The sequence below is a fragment of the Felis catus genome, chromosome C2 (genome assembly GCF_018350175.1).
Source record: "Felis catus isolate Fca126 chromosome C2, F.catus_Fca126_mat1.0, whole genome shotgun sequence".
Classification (NCBI taxonomy): Eukaryota; Metazoa; Chordata; class Mammalia; order Carnivora; family Felidae; genus Felis; species Felis catus.
The window spans coordinates 118,065,914-118,082,400 of NC_058376.1; the positions used below are offsets into that span (position 1 = coordinate 118,065,914).

General features: G+C 36.9%; 1 long non-coding RNA gene across 4 annotated transcripts in view; it reads left to right on the forward strand.

The window, feature by feature from the left end:
• LOC123380105 overlaps window positions 1-16,487 on the forward strand; it is a 462,087-nt gene that overhangs the window by 392,930 nt on the left and 52,670 nt on the right. For all 4 annotated transcript variants that reach the window (XR_006585430.1, XR_006585431.1, XR_006585428.1 and 1 more), the window contains one exon: window positions 16,265-16,380. This is a non-coding gene — a long non-coding RNA (uncharacterized LOC123380105). The remainder of the gene's footprint in view (window positions 1-16,264; window positions 16,381-16,487) is intronic.

Here is a 16,487-nt window from a genome sequence, read left to right on the forward strand (position 1 = left end):
AAATAGCCCCCTGTCCCAAGTACATTATGCGATGACATTGTAGATTTTGCAGTTCCAAGAGGATATGGAAATACTGTAACTGGATTCAAGAGAAGATTAAATGATTGCTAAAAATAGCTCTACTTTGCAAAGTAAGCATGGTAAAGATGTAGATAATTAAATCTGCAGCTTAGGGCATGAGATAACTACCTTTGGGGAATGAGAAAAAAATTAAGCTACATCCTCCTTACTGCACAATTTTCTAGTTCACCACAAAGAGAAAAATCAGCAGATACTTAATGTGTCCTAAGAGGTTATTTACCAGAACAAAATGAAAAATAGTTTTATCCAAATGTATATATGTAAGTAGCGTGTCCATGTGTATGTAAATAGTGTGTGTGTGTGTATGGTGTATATGTGCATATAATAGTGTCCACGTGGGCGTGCATTAGCGTTGAACCTTCAGACGTGTATTCCTAAAAGTAAATTCTGAGAAGAGGCATTGTCTAATCTTGAGACCAAATCTATCTGTCCTTTCAGCATAGAAAATTTCTATGAAAGATGTTTAGGTAACTGTGGCATGCTGATAATATATGACCACCCTGAAGATAGGGTGAGCTTGAAAATAAATGCACTGAAGAGCTATTTACGAGTCAAATTTCTTTTCTGCAACCTCGGTAAAATGTGGTAAATGCTGTATAAAACATCGGGACCGGAGAACCATAGTTCTCCCCTAATTTTTCTGGTAACAATAGAAAGAAATACTGCTGCTACTCTGGGATTTGATTATGTCTGCTTCGAGAAAATGCTTTATCCCTCCAGAGGAGAATTGTTTAGTGTGGAGTAGAGGATCTGTTGAAAATAGAGTAAACAGAATTTGATTGAATTATCTTGTGCTCTATGTTCTCACTACTTAGGCCATACTATCAACCTGTGCTGGGAAGTAAATAATATGAAAGTGTAGCTTAAATTAGATATACGTAACATTCTAATCCTACTAACTCACTTTATATCTCACGTTTGGGCATGAGGAAAACAGTAAAAATGAAAAAAAACAAATTTTTCTACCAAGCACCCACATTCCTGATTTTCTACTGAAGAAGCTAAGGAAATGGGGCTAGAAATGAAATAATATTAATGTGATTTTTATTGTAAAAAAATATCCAAAATATTTGCCTCAAGCCACTTTTCTTCACATCTATTTTATAGACATGTCTGTCTCTCTAATGAAAGAGATCGATGTTCGTTGAATAATTTTTGGTTTTCACTTGTCTATATTGGGCAAGACTCAGTCATATCTTCTCTTTAAAACTACTTTTAGTTTTATATATTTTTCTAAAAGGTATTTAAAGAGAGTTTGTCCCAACCTCATTCAGGGGTTACTTAAGCATAAGTTCTAATAAATCTTTAGCTCGAGTGATTCATCCCATACTCTGTTTCCAGGTCTGTATCTCACCACAACTACTGCCTAGTAGTTTTGAGAATTTTCTTCTCAAATGCTACATACTTTTCCAGAAAATAGAGAAGGAAGGGATGCTTCGCAATTCATTCTGTAAGGCCAGTATTACTTTGACACCAAAGCCAGATAAAAATATCATATGAAAAGCAAAAACAGATCAGAATCCCTTATTAATATTGATGCAAAAATCATCAACGAAATATTAGCATACTAAATCCAGCAACATAACTAGGATTATATATCTTGACTAAGTGGGATTTATCCTAGGAATTTAAATTTGCTTAACATTTGAAATTTAATTAAATATACCAAATTATTGGAATAAAGCACAAATAATACACGATCTTCTATATATAGAGAATAAAGCATTTGATAAAATCCAGGATGCATTTATGATAAAACCTCACAATAAACTTGGAACAGAAGGAAAATTTCTAAACCTGACAAAGGGCTATGAAAAACCTACATCAAACTTACTTAATGGTGAAAGCCTGAATGCTTTTCCCTTAGATGAGGAAGAAGTCAAGAATGTTTATTCTTGCCACTTCTGTTCAACTCTGTACTGGAGGTTGTAGCCAGTACAATTGGCCAAAAGGAAAAAAAGAAAATGTAAAAGAAAATGCATTCCAATTGGAAATAAAGAAATAAAAGGTAAAATAAAATTGTCAGATGAATCATGTTTATATGTTTTTGTTCATTGTTTCAGGTTACGGGAATGATTTATGTGTAGTACATAAAGTAGGAAAGAGCAAAAAAATTGGTGAAGAAAACCAGTCCCTATTTACACTGCCAGAATATGCCAAAGTGAACCTTTTGGCATCATCTTGGGTCTGTTTGGGCTGCCATAACAAAATACCACAGGTCGAGTAGTTTATAACAACGGAAATTAATTTTTCACAGTTCTGAAGGCTGGCAGTCTTAGATATGAATGCCCATGTGGTTGGGTGAGGGCCCACTTCTGGGTCATAGGCTTCTCTTTATAACTTCACATAGAAGTAGGGACGAGAGACCTCTGTAGGATCTCTTCTATAAGAGCATTAATCCCATCCAGGAAAGTTCTAATGATCTAATCAAATGGTCTAATGATCTAATCAAATCCCAAAGGCCTCACCTCCTAACATCATCACATTGGGCTTTAGGATTCCAACATGTGAATTGGGGAAGGACCAAACATTGAGACCACGTTGAGCATATTTTATGTTTCCAAGAAAATTATTTCCTGCATATTCAACATTGTATGATTGTATGTATGATGGCAGTTTTCCATACATAATGGTCAAAAATGTATTTAAAATGTAATTGTCAGTTTAATGAATTATAATATTCCCCTTTGTTGGCCCTTTGGTTTCCAATGCTGCTTCTAAAAATCATTCATACAATGATTAATCTATTAGATATACATTTTTTTCATTTTAGGTTAATACCTTGAGATTTCTAGAATTAGATTAGGACAAATATACGAAAGCAATTACTATAGATTGTCAAATCATTTTCCAGAATTAAAAAAAATATATATTTACCTATTTTGAGAGAGAGAGGGATGGAGAGTGAGTGCAGAGGGGCAGAGAGAAAGGGAGAGAGAGAGAATCCCAAGTAGGTTCTGCGTTTTCAGCACAGAGCCCTACATGGGGCTCAAACTCATGAACCATAGAGGTTATGACCTGAGCCCAAACCAAGACTATGCTTAATCAGCTTAGTCACCCAGGGGCCCCTTCCAGAATTTTTTTGATCAGCATATTCACTAACAGTATTTGGTAATACTGATAGCATCACACAATTTCCAGTATTATGTGTAATTTAATTTTTAGCAAATTAAATATAAAGTTGATGCTTTACCTAGTTAGTATTCTTATGATGACTAATGAAGTTGAAGTCTTAAAATATATACATTAGACATTTGTATGTTTTGATTTTTTTTGTTGTGAAACAACATACAGAGAAGTTTGTGAAACAATTGTAAAGTTTAAGACATCATTATGAAGTGAGGGCTCAGATAACAACCAATCGGTTCAAGAAAGAGAAATCATCAGTCCTCCAAAAATTTTCTGCCACAACTTCTTCCCTACCACCTAAGAATAACAGCTAATCTGACTGCTGTGATGGTTCATTTTTTCTGCTTTTACTCATATTTTTACTATTCCATTGTTGGGATATATACTGTGTAATTTGTTATGTTTTATTTGTTATGTTTTGAATGGAGCTCAGCAAACTGGGGTTATATAGTATGTAATCCTGGAGGCTCTTTCATAATCACTGTATTTGTAGGATTCATCCAGGTTATGTGATACTATATTTTTATTTTTTGTGCATTTCACTGTATGTACGTATGCCTTATTTTTTTTCCATTTCTTTTTTTTTTAATTTTTTTTTTTCAACGTTTATTTATTTTTGGGACAGAGAGAGACAGAGCATGAACGGGGGAGGGGCAGAGAGAGGGAGACACAGAATCAGAAACAGGCTCCAGGCTCTGAGCCATCAGCCCAGAGCCTGACGCGGGGCTCGAACTCACGGACCGCGAGATCGTGACCTGGCTGAAGTCGGACGCTTAACCGACTGTGCCACCCAGGCACCCCTTTTTTTTCCATTTCTACTGTTGATGGTATATCTTAGTAGTTCCCAGTCTTGACTTTTAAAAATAAGGGCACTGTGATTATTCTTGTAAACACCTGTCTGTGCATATGCACACATACATTTTTGTGGATTATATACCTAGGTGTGGGGTTCTGAGTAGGAGTAGTTGTGCCTGTTGGTCTTTAGTAGATGGTGCCAAACTTTTTACCAAGTGAATGTATTAATTTCCTCTGCTTCCAGAAACATGTAAGAGATTCCCTTGGTCTAAATCCTTGCCATGCCTGCTCTGTCAGTCTTTTTCCTTGTAGCCATTCTTTGGATAATCATAGTACTATCTTGCTGCTGTAATATACATTGCATGGCCTTACACTTATTGGCCACTTAGCTAGCCTTTCTGTCCTCATGTATGAAAACTGATATGCCATTGTCCTATTTTTTTGTCAGTTGGTATATAAACTAAATATAAAGTCTTCATCTGTTGTATGTGAGGTTAATAGCTAATATATTCTCCCACCCCGTGGCTTATGTGTTCTATCTCTGAATGATGTTTTTGATGTTATAAACATAGTCAAATATACCCAACACTTCCCTTAGGATCAGAAAATATTCCTACCAAAGGTCATAAAAGTCTTTTTATATAAAAATTCTAAAAATCTTTTTGTTTGGCCATTCTCACTTATTTAAGAAAGTCTTTAAATACATAGGAGATTTAGAACCTGAAGGCACTGACTAGTATAACCTTGGATTTCCTGATTTTGTACAAATAGGGTTCACTTCTCCTAGTCCAGTGCTTGACAGCAATATATCATCCCCTTAATTTTTGATGTCTACAGTTAATTAATAAAAGTCCCTGTTAGTGACCTTTGTTTGTCTTGGGGATGTGTGTGGTTCAATCAGGGACAGAAAAGTTGATTAGATTTTATTTGTGAAAATTTTTCTCAGGCAATAGGGCACATTGAGGTAACTTCGACTACCTCATTTGTGCTACCATCCCAGGGAAGAATAAACCACTCAGTTACAATGACAGTCCTGCCGTATAATCAATGCAATCCATAATGAGCACAGACAGCAGTGTAAATATCACACTGCAACACATGTCAGGGAAAACAATTCTTAAAAAAACACCCATTTTCTCTAATGTGTTTCTATAGGAACTGAAATTGGATGTCAGGCTGATGCCTGTAAATAGATTATTTTTGAATCTGAAGGTCTATGCTGGAAGAAGCCATTAGTTCTCAATCCTGAACAAATCATGCTGCATCATGAAAAGTGGTCTGGTGATAAATTGATCTGGTTATTGTGTTTTAGAGTCTAAAAACTATGGAAGCAACGGTCATAATTAAGCATCTTTTTATTCGAGCACATGGGGAAAAGGTCACTTTAGTTTTCAGTTAAGAACATGGATCTGAATTCATTCATATTCATTCATCATCAAACCTTCATTGAATGCTAAGTCTGCATTTACCGCAGTCACTGTGTTCTCCAGGCGAGTTTCAGAAACACCTATTATTTCCCTTAAGGACCTCTTAGTTTGGTATAAACATATCTTCTGTGCCAGAAAGATTGCATTCTCAATAATCTGCTCAAAACTACGTGAGCGCGTGTCTCTGAGTGTGCGCATGCACGCTTCCTAAGGAGGGCTTGCCTTTGTGTCTCAAGATAACAATAAATATTGAATTCCTAATTACCTTTAAGGCTCTGATGAACTTAAATTAGAAGGCAGTGTAGGACTTCATTTATTCTGAAAAGCAATTTTGCAGTATTTCATGAGGCGAAATAAAGCGCCAGCTACTTTATAAACCTGAAAATGTATATGGAAGGACCATATTAAATATTTTAAAACTATTAGACCAATTAAGTATTTAAAACTCATCAAGTCATGTGTTTCTAAGCAGGCAAATTTATTCTTTCATATTTTTACAACATAATTATACTCTACCTAATCATCTCTATATAACATGAAATACAAAGCTTTTGAGAATTTGTGTGTGTTAGTTATGGTGGTGGTGGTGGTAGTAAATCGACAGCACAAAGGGCAAAACTTTGGGTGTAGATGTTCATTCTGATGACTGGATTTTTCCTATCGAATATGAAATTTTCTTTTTTTCTAAAAATATTAACACAGTTTCCTCTTTTTAATCCTGTTCTCATACTTGCCTTCCTCTTGCATAATATGCATTTCACTTATTTATTTGATTTATTGTTAGCCTCCCTGTAGCCTTGTTAGAATGTAAGCTTCATTAGAGCAGAAAATATTGTCTCTTACTTCGTGTACAGTTTTGCTCCTAGCCCTTCTAAAAATGCCTGGTACGTAGTGAGAGCTCAATAAGTATTTTCGAAGGAATACTTCTCAGTGAATATGTTTGAACAGCTGAGAACAAAATCTAGGAGTAATTTCCAGGGTAGCAAGAATTTTCTACTAGATGCTAAACATTTGCATGGCAGTCACAATTTATTGTTTAAAAAAATAAAATCAAACAATTAACACTATGTGCAGAAGAGTAACTTCATCCTTACTTTTGCCTGTGTTTTCTACTCCTCTCACGGCCAAACCACCCAAGTTGCCCTCTTCTTCAACTCCTGTATAGCATAAAGAAAACCCTGTTTCTTATACTTTCTGATTTGGATATAGACACCCTGCAGTCAGATGGTATATCACCCTAGCTCTCTTGTATAGTAAGAAACATGGTATGGTGCCAGCTTTTGGAAAATGTCCTTAGTGTTCTAGAGGGGCATATACACTATTACCATATTACCCAATTACCCAAGGTAAATGAAACGTGTGGACCAAATAGAAAAAGGATTGGGGCACCTGGGTGGCTCAGTCGGTTGGGTGTCCGACTTCGGCTCAGGTCATGATCTCGCAGTCCGTGAGTTCGAGCCCCGTGTCGGGCTCTGTCCTGACAACTCAGAGCCTGGAGCCTGTTTTAGATTCTGTGTCTCCCTCTCTCTCTGACCCTCCCCCATTCATGTTCTGTCTCTCTCTGTCTCAAAAATAAATAAACGTTAAAAAATTAAAAAAAAAAAAAGATAAAGGATGAGGGATCTGGCCAAAGCTTCACTGAAGAAGCTAGCCAAAGACCTATTTTATCGGATATCATGGTTTCTGACATATACCAGAAATATTTGGTATAAATAAAAGTGCTCATTCTAAACAAGACCTGTCAGTCTATAAACGAATCACGTGACAATTTTTGAGGAGAGAAAGAAGCCATCTGTTGCCCATGTCAATCAGAATTCACTCTAGGTTGATATGTCTTTCCAAAATAATTACCACTTTGGCATAACTAACGCAGTATAAACGTGGCTTAGTCCTTTGTTACTGCGTTTATCTGGCTCTTCTGTTTTAAACAAGACTGAGCAATTCCTGCCTGATTTCCTCAGTAGTCCTATTAATTATTACCTTCTCCTTGTTGCCTAGAAGTCACCTTTGCTTTAATCGTAAGCCTATGATTAACTAACAACATTTTATCACCAAGAAGCATCATGTTTGGAACCAAAGAACTCAGTTCTGTGAAGAGGGTCAAGTAATGTGTCATCTCATAGTATTCGTGCTATAAAATGACTATGGAGTGTCCTTAAGAAGTGTGGTACGGTTCAGGGTTCGTGCCCCGCGTCGGGCTCTGTGCTGACAGCTCAGAGCCTGGAGCCTGCTTCCCATTCTGTGTCTCCCTCTCTCTCCGGCCCTCCCCTATTCATGCTCTGTCTCACTCTCTTTCTTAAAAATAAATAAACATTAAAAAAATTTAAAAAAGGAAAACAAGTGTGGTAAATTGTATACCTTTTGGAAATATGTTGTATTGACTTTGTGCTTTACAGAGACTATGAATCTTTGGGATTTTCTTATATTGCTTTGTGAGCATTAATTTGTTCAAGTAATTAAAGTCACAGTAACAAATGTTTTTCCAAACCACACAAATCAATTCCAAAAGATGATTGGAATTCTATGGCTCCAATTTCTATAATGTTTACTAGAGTTTCTTATTCTGGTAAGAGGGGTAATTGGATCATGTAGTCCTCTGTAGGATATATTTTGTTTAATTTTATTTTTATATATATATTCTACACATAGTTTTTTTTTTTTTTCAACTTTTTTTATTTATTTTTGGGACAGAGCGAGACAGAGCATGAACGGGGGAGAGGCAGAGAGAGAGGGAGACACAGAATCGGAAACAGGCTCCAGGCTCGGAGCCATCAGCCCAGAGCCCGACGCGGGGCTCGCGAGATCGTGACCTGGCTGAAGTCGGACGCTTAACCGACTGCCCCACCCAGGCGCCGCTTCTACACATAGTTTAAAAAGGCAGAGGATTCAAAGGCCCAAACCAAAACCACAATTTCCTGCACTAAACATAACACACTCATTTTCCAAGCTCCAGAGGAAAACACTTTCAATTCTTTATCTCTTCTGATATAAACATAGCAGTTACCAAATAATAGGTTTATAGAGCTGTTGTTTTCCTACGTACATTACCTATCATCTGCTACTACTGAAGAGATAAATTCTCTTAAATTTATCGCTGAGAAAAGACGCTTTGGAAATAGGCCTTTGAGATCTTGCAAATCTGAAAACTGCTCATTTTACCTTCACATTTCATTGGTAATTGTATGGATTTAGATTCTCAGTTGCAAGTAAATTTTCCTTAGAATTTTTAAGGCACTATTCCTTGCTCTTCTAGCTTCTTGTGCTATTGAGAAGTCCATTGTCATTATCATTTTGGTCCTTCACAGGAAGACCTGAACTTTCTTCCCTCACTTTGGAAGCTTTTAGCATAATTCTTTTTATCTTTATTGTTTTGCAATTTCACAAATGATGTGCCTTTGTGTGTGTGGGGGGGGGGGGCAGGGGAGATCCTTTATTGTGGTGAGCATTTTGCATACCTTTCATGTGAAAATGCATATTCTTTAGTTCTGCAATTTTATTTTTTCATGTAATTTAAAAATAATTTCTTCAACTCCATTTTCCTCCTTTTTTTCCCTTTCTGTAATTCATGTTGGCTAGACTAAGTGTATTAAGTAACTTTCCTATCACTTCTCTGTTATTCTGATTTTTATTTTTCTATTCATGATATTTCCTCAACTTTCTTATCTGTTTAGTGGTTTTAGAGTCTGTAATATATATATATATTTTTAATTTCCAAAGGCTTTTTGTTATTATCTAAATGTTCCCTTTTGCCTTTTTAATAATAAACTGGTCATGTGTAAGGAACAAAATATCTTCTTATGTCTGTGAGTGTATTAACTGTAGATTTTTTCTTAATGTTTATTCTTTTTTTTTTTTTCATTTGTGTAGGTTGCTTCTCAGGTTAAGAAGTTTTGTTCACTGAGGTCTCTCTCTCTCTCTCTCTCTCTCTATCTCTCTCTCTCTCTCTCTCTTTATGGAGGGTGTAATAGGCCACGGACTGGGGCCAAGGAAGAGGGGTTTTTTTATGTTTATTTTTGAGTGAGGAAGAGCAAACAGGGGAGGGGTAGAGAGGGGAAGACAGGATGTGAAGCAGGGTCTGTGCTGACAGCAGAGAGCCCAATGCGGGGCTCAAACTCATGAACCACAGATCCTGAGCAGAGCAGAGGTCAGATGCTTAACTGACTAAGCCATCCAGGCACCCCAGGGTGTCTCATTTTTTAGAACAGCAATTGGTCAACAAATACTTGTTGATTGAATGAATGGATGGACGATATTTGTCAGTCTTTCTTACTTAAAAAGGAGATACTAAAAATCTAGTAAGAATTTCTATGAGCATAGGGTGACCTTGTTAACATCTCAGTTTTAAGTGGAGAGGACACAAGGAGAGAGCTGGGCCATTTGGTTTGATGACCCTCAAACATTAGTATCGATGGACCTTTTCTCTTGGTCTTGTTCCTAAAAGGGTTTCCTAATCTCCATCTTGATGGAGGTGAGTATGGGTAATGCTGCTTTCTAGAATCTGTAACCTGAGTGGGGAAAGAATACTAAAGGATCTCACCCTCTTCCTTATCTAGACTCTCTCTTAATCCCAGTGTTTTCATAATGGTATCTCACCTGCCTTGCCCTGGAGAGTACCTGTCCCTAAATCCAGTTTCTGGTTCAGTTTCTTTAGGGAGCAAAACCCATTGCCTGCTGGTAGCTGGAGGGGTGTTCTCTTCTACGGGTGGGGTGAGAGATGAGATCTAGAGATGACAATGCTTCTTGTATGTACTTTCAACTACTTCCTATACAGCTTTACGCATCACTTCTTACACCACTCTTGAGGCAGGTGAAAGGTTTAGTTTCTAAAATCAGAGGGTGCTTAGTTACATTTGAATTTCAGAGAAATGGTGATTTTTTTAAAAATAATAAATATTTGCAACAATATCTGTGCCAAGAAAAATTTAATTTTCAAATTTAACCGAGTGTCGTCTATTTTATGTGGCAACTCAATCAGAGTCACGTTTGCCTTCAGTTCCTAATCTCATCTTGAGTATTTTTGCTATCCTTTGAATTCAGTTTCATTAGCTTTCCCCTCCCCTGGTTACTAGATTTCAACTTTCTCTAGTCTGGAAGTCATTCATCCACATGCTTTGCATCCTCCTAAAATATTGTTAATATATTTCATCTGCTTTCTTTTCCTTTATGTTTCCTATGTGTTTGAGATTATATGCCTTTTGTTCATTTATTATATTTTTGTTGGAGTTTTTTGAGAGAGTGACAATTAACAAATGTTTACTGGGAAGTCTTTGTGATTATTTTAAAACTTTGAGATTTAGTGTCCAAAATATTCCTTCACATAATACTTTGCATTTTTCTAGAATAATTGTCTAGAGTGAATGAAAACATGCTAATGTTTTATGATTTTGTGCTATTTCACTTGGTTTTATATGCAAATTGTAAAATAAAACCTATAGAAAACTTTTATTTTCACACCCAATTAAAATATTTAAGCTCAATAATTAAATATTTTGATGTGATGAAATTGTTTAATTCAATTCTATATGGACCACTAAATTATATGATGTATACATGTGGAAAATAGAAATATTTTTGACATGCATGCTTCTTGTCACACAAACAAGGATGAAATCAGTAGTTTCAAACCTAAACAATAAAGTCAGGATGGATTTCACACCGTCAAAGAGATCTTTAACAAGAGAAATGGATTTTCATATATTTGCACCTAGTAAACTCAAATATACATGAGCATGTTTAGTAAATTAAATGGAAACATTGTTTTATTTGCCTTAAGGAGACATTACAGTACATTCTCTAAAAGATAAATGAAGAGAGTTGAAATACGGCCCAAGATTGAACATTTGTCAAATCAAAATTGAAGGCAGCAGGCATTAAATTGGATTTTCTTTTACAATAACATGTAGTTCACCTTCTATCATTGTAACAAATATTATAATGTATGCTTTATGACATCATATCTTTCATCTACTTTTGTTGCTGAAATTTTAAGAATAACATGGGTCTTTATTGTTGCTATACCACAATTCCCTCACATGCAAAGTGTTTCCTTAAGGATGTATTTTTCCACAGAGGAAATATTAGCCATCACTTGTCAACTCAGATACAGAATAAATAGCACTATCAGTACTCAGTTCAGGTTCAAAGGAGTCTCTGAATTGTGGTATTGAGCCTGCTAGAGGTACTAATCATCTCTCAGAGCCCAGCTGCTCTCAACTGCAGGGAAAGATACAACTTGGGTATTTTATTTCATTGTGTCTTTTTTTCCCCAGATGCTAAGGAAGAACAGGAAAAAAAATAGCCCTGCTTCTTTCATCAAAACACAGAAAGTATCTGCTAACACAGGTTATGTGTAAGAATATAACTGAGTAAAAAAAGGATCTTCCCCAGGAATTTTATAACATTTATACTGTGATGTTTTGAGGTTTGATCAAGAGATGCTAACTGATTTGTGATCACTGATGGAAAATATCTGATGATTCTCATTTCCCCTCTTGAAGAGGAAAATGCAGTTTCCCTGGGACTGTATTCTTAAGCTAATGTGAGATGTTTGGTACAAAGAATTCTAAAAATTGAAATAGCACTCAGTGCTCAATGGGAGAAAGCACATACTTTTATGGAGTCCTTTACCTTTTTAAAGAGAAAGCCTGGTGTAATTGTTAAGTTTCTGCTACGCACTTAAGTCTAATCTGCTGCTGTTGGACTAGTTCCTTTTATGTACCTCTCATAATCTTCCACGTGTGGTGAGTCTTTTTACAGTCATTTTACAGGCAAGAACAATGGGTTTTAGAGAGGTTTTTCAGTCTTTCAATCAGCAACTAATAAGTGCTACATAAGGGATTTGAGCCAAGACAGACCGATGTGAAATCCGCTACAGTGAGTCACATGGTTCAATCAATCACCCATTCATCCGTTCTTGAGAGGGACAAATACTTTTAAGTATTGAAACATCCACTTGCCTGCTGATTGACAAAGATTTTTTTTTTGATCTGAAAGCTTTAGCGGGGATTATTTATGGTAATTAAAATATTGAAATGTTTTAAATGATCCTGAAGAATTAAATTTATTCTTTAATTGAGAAGCTAAGTCATAACATGAAGATAGAAGATAGACAAGTGATAAATAGATCAGGTAGATAGATAGATAGATAGATAGATAGATAGATGATAGATAAATGATAGATGATAGATGACAGAGAAACAGGTGACATTTAGAGTGACTGCTATGACAATCCAGGGAACAGATGTGTTCATGAAAGGAAATTGCCCAATATGATACCTCTTCCAGAGACTTCAGTAAACATTTAAATTACTTCATAGCATTAATTACTTTTAACATTATTTTTGAATATATCATCATTTGTGACTATAAGGAAGCACAGATTTTATTAGGTTAATATTTAGTACTTATTAGATGCCAAGCATGATCCTAGATGTTAGAAATACAAAGATGAAAAAAATGAAATGAAACAGAGCAAAACCATGATTCCTGCCTTCATGAAGATTTCAGCTTAATAAGGAAGACATATGTGTAATAAAGAAATAATCATGCAAATGACAGTGGAGTCACAATTTTCTTAAGGGTTATGAGGGAAACATAACAGTACATTTTAAGTAAAGATGATGGGCAGGGAGATATTTTGTTTGTTTATTTATTTATGAGAGAGCACATGCTTGTGTCTATGAGTGAAAGCCAGGGAGGGGCAGAGCGAGAGCGAGAGCGAGAGAGAGAGAGAGTGTGCAAATCCCAAGCAGGCTCTACACTTAGTGTGGAACCCGACGTGGGACTTGATCTCAGAACCCTAGGATCATGACCTGAACCAAAATCAAGAGTCAGTTTCTCAACTGACTGAGCCACCCAGGTGGGGCAGGGAGGCATTTTAAGTTGGGGAAGTTATATTAAACACAAAACTGAAAGAGTATAAAAAATTAAAGGGCCAGGAAGAACAATCCATGCAGAGGAAGCTACCTGTGAGAAAGCTCCTGAGACAGGAGACTGGAGGAAGGCAAATAATGGTAGAGAGAAGTGAGACTGCTTGGGTGGGTATGAATTAAATTCAACAAGGCCTAGGATTAAATATTTACAGGCTTTCCTCCTCTTCCACCTACTATTTGCAAAGCACTGCTCTAGATGCTAGGAATATAATACTTAACCTACCAGAGTCCCTGCCCTCATGGGCTTCTATTCCAGTAGAAAAGAAAAAGATGATAAAATGATATATGTAGGTGATATGTGATGTGAAGAAAAGTACAGCCAGTTAACATACTGGACAAACATGGCCAAATTACAGCCAGTCAATCAAATGTCACCCATGGCCTGACTTTGTACAACCACAAGCTAAGACTGTTCTTTATATTTTAAAAGTGTTATACAAATAATAATAATAAAAAATATGCAACAGAGACTATATGTGGCCTGTGATACCTAAAATATTTACTACCTTGCCCTTTACAGAATGTATTTGCCGACATGACCCCTGGGTTAGAGAGAGGCAGGGAATACCATTTTTGATTGTGTGGTGAAGGAAGTCATCCCTGGTGTTTCGGTAAAGACCCCTCTGGGGCAAGAGAGTATCTTTTCTCCTATCAGATGATCTGCATTAGAGACAGAGGGAATGGCTAGGACAAGGATGTTGAGAGAGGAACAGGGTTGTGGGCACAGAGAAGTGAATAAACCAGTGATACTTCAGCAGTGACGGAGATTTCATAGATGAAGGCGGGAAGAGTAGTATGTTTGGCTTTATCAAGATTTTCTATATTATTCCAAGCATGGTGGGAAGCCTTTGAATGGTTGACAGCAGAGAAGTCATATGATCCAGTGAAATGTTTAGGTGAACAGCTGTGTGGAAAAGAGCCTCCAGGGGCCAGGGTGGAAGCAAAGAGTTTGGCCAAGAGGCTTTCGCGACTGTGGAGAGAGGAGTGATGGTGGCTAGTCTAGGGTGCTCAAACTGTTGAAAAGTTAGGAAGTGAGCAGTTGTTGGATTCATGCAATATGTTTTAATTAGAGCTGATAGAATTTCATTATGAGTTAAATGTGAGAGATGAGAGAAAATATAGTAAGTATCAAAGGAGTTTTGCTATAAAGGGGAGTAGAAAAATATGACAGTGCCTGTTAGGGGCCATGGGATCATGGTATTTATTATTTTATGATTCTATTCTATTTACTTTATTCTGTTCTATTTTATTCTATTTTATTTTGAAGAAAGTTATTAAGGGATACCTGGGTGGTTCAGGTGGTTAAGCGTCTGACTTATGATTTCAGCTCAGGTCATGATCTCATAGTTCGTGAGATTGACCCCTGCCATTGGGATGGGCCCTGACAGGTGAAGCCTGCTTGAGATTCTCTCTCTTTCCCTCTCTCTGTCTCTCTCTCTTTCTCTCTGCACCGCCCCCTCTCAAAATAAATAAACATTAGAAAAAGAAGAAGATATCTAGTAAACATGTTTGGTAGCTGGTGAGACTGGCTCTGTGCAGAGAAGAAAAAATTAATTTGAAGGAGAGAGGGGAGATATTTCTAAGGGTTGAATTCTTCAGTAGGTAGGTAGAGATAGAACCTATTAAAAAAATCAGTGGTTTATCTTAATTAATGGCCCAGGCAGTTCATCTGTTTTAATTGAAGAGAAGGCAGAATGCATATATGCATGTGCTTATTGATAGTGGGAAGATGGAAAAGGTAACATATTGATTATTTTATTTCTGTGAATTTCTAAGCAAGGTCATTAGCCGAATGGGGGGGGGGGGTGAGTGTTAGCGGTAAAAGCAAGGAAAAATGTGAAATGCATAGTTTGTAAGAGGGAGTGAGAATTTGCTAGCAGCAGAGGATAGATAGTATTACTATAAGGATATCAGGATATCAGCAATTAAGAATATTTTTCTGAGGTAACACTAACAAAACACTTGTTTCCCAGATAAATTTAAATTTGTGTCCTTAACACTCGAAAGCTACCTTTGCAAGGAAGTAGCTGCTAGCTGCATGTGGCTGTTGAACACGGGAACCGTGAATAGCGCGTGTTGTTTGCATGCAAGTGTATGTGCGCTCACTTCACGTGTTACGGGCAGGCAGGATTTCACACATATCGCATGTATGTTGCATTGTATTTTCAATTGCATATATGAGACTGTTTTGCACCAGACTAAAACTTTAGACTAAGTTGAAGGAGTGAAGGAGTACATGTACACATGGTCTTATAGAAAAGGCGATGAGTTGACATTCATGTAGTTATTGAGTGCTTATAATGTGCCAGGCGCTAAGTGAGTGACATGTTTTATTTAATCCTGGCAAACTGCCTTGAATAGGCATTGTTAATCCCTCTCTAAAAAGCACAAGAAAATGGTAGTTAAGGAGCATAGAACCAGAAAAGTGGCAGACGCCAGATTCAAAACCTGGTCTGTTTTCCTCCCAAGCCCATGTGCTTTTCTTTCACCTATTTCCTGCTGCATTACTATTTTCCATGAAGACAAAAGTTAAATGTTTCTAGAGGCACAGACTCTTCTAATTCCCAGGGTCTCCCATAAATCAGGAACACTCGTCCCGCCTGGGGGCCCCAAAGTCTGGCCTTCATTACCCAATCTCACTTTTTTCCTATTACTGCTATTAAAACGTTAACAAAAAGGCAAGACCCGATTTCAGAACTATCTTTGGATACACGTGCAAAACAAATGAATAGCATTGAGGGCAGAGGGGAAAATTCTTGTCAGAACCACTCTGATCCTTTGGGCTTGGGATTCCTTGGGTAGTGACTGGGTCATGAACTAGGCCAAGCCTCCACACCGAGTTCAAAACAATCATTCTTTGAAGTTGTGTATGTTCAGGAACATTTCTTTCTTCCTTTATAGGCTTACAGGGATGAAAATCTGTTAGATGACACGCAACCTGCCCTTTCAAAGCTCCTCAAGGACCCTGGGGATTTTGCAGCCATCTGGAATTTGCTGTCATGCTGTGATTTCTGCAGGTTTGTTTAACTTTTAATCTCTCCAGTCACATCTTTTATTGTACACTCCATGCATAATTTTTGCATTATATAGTCTTTAAAAAAAAAAAACAGTGGGCTGAAGTTGC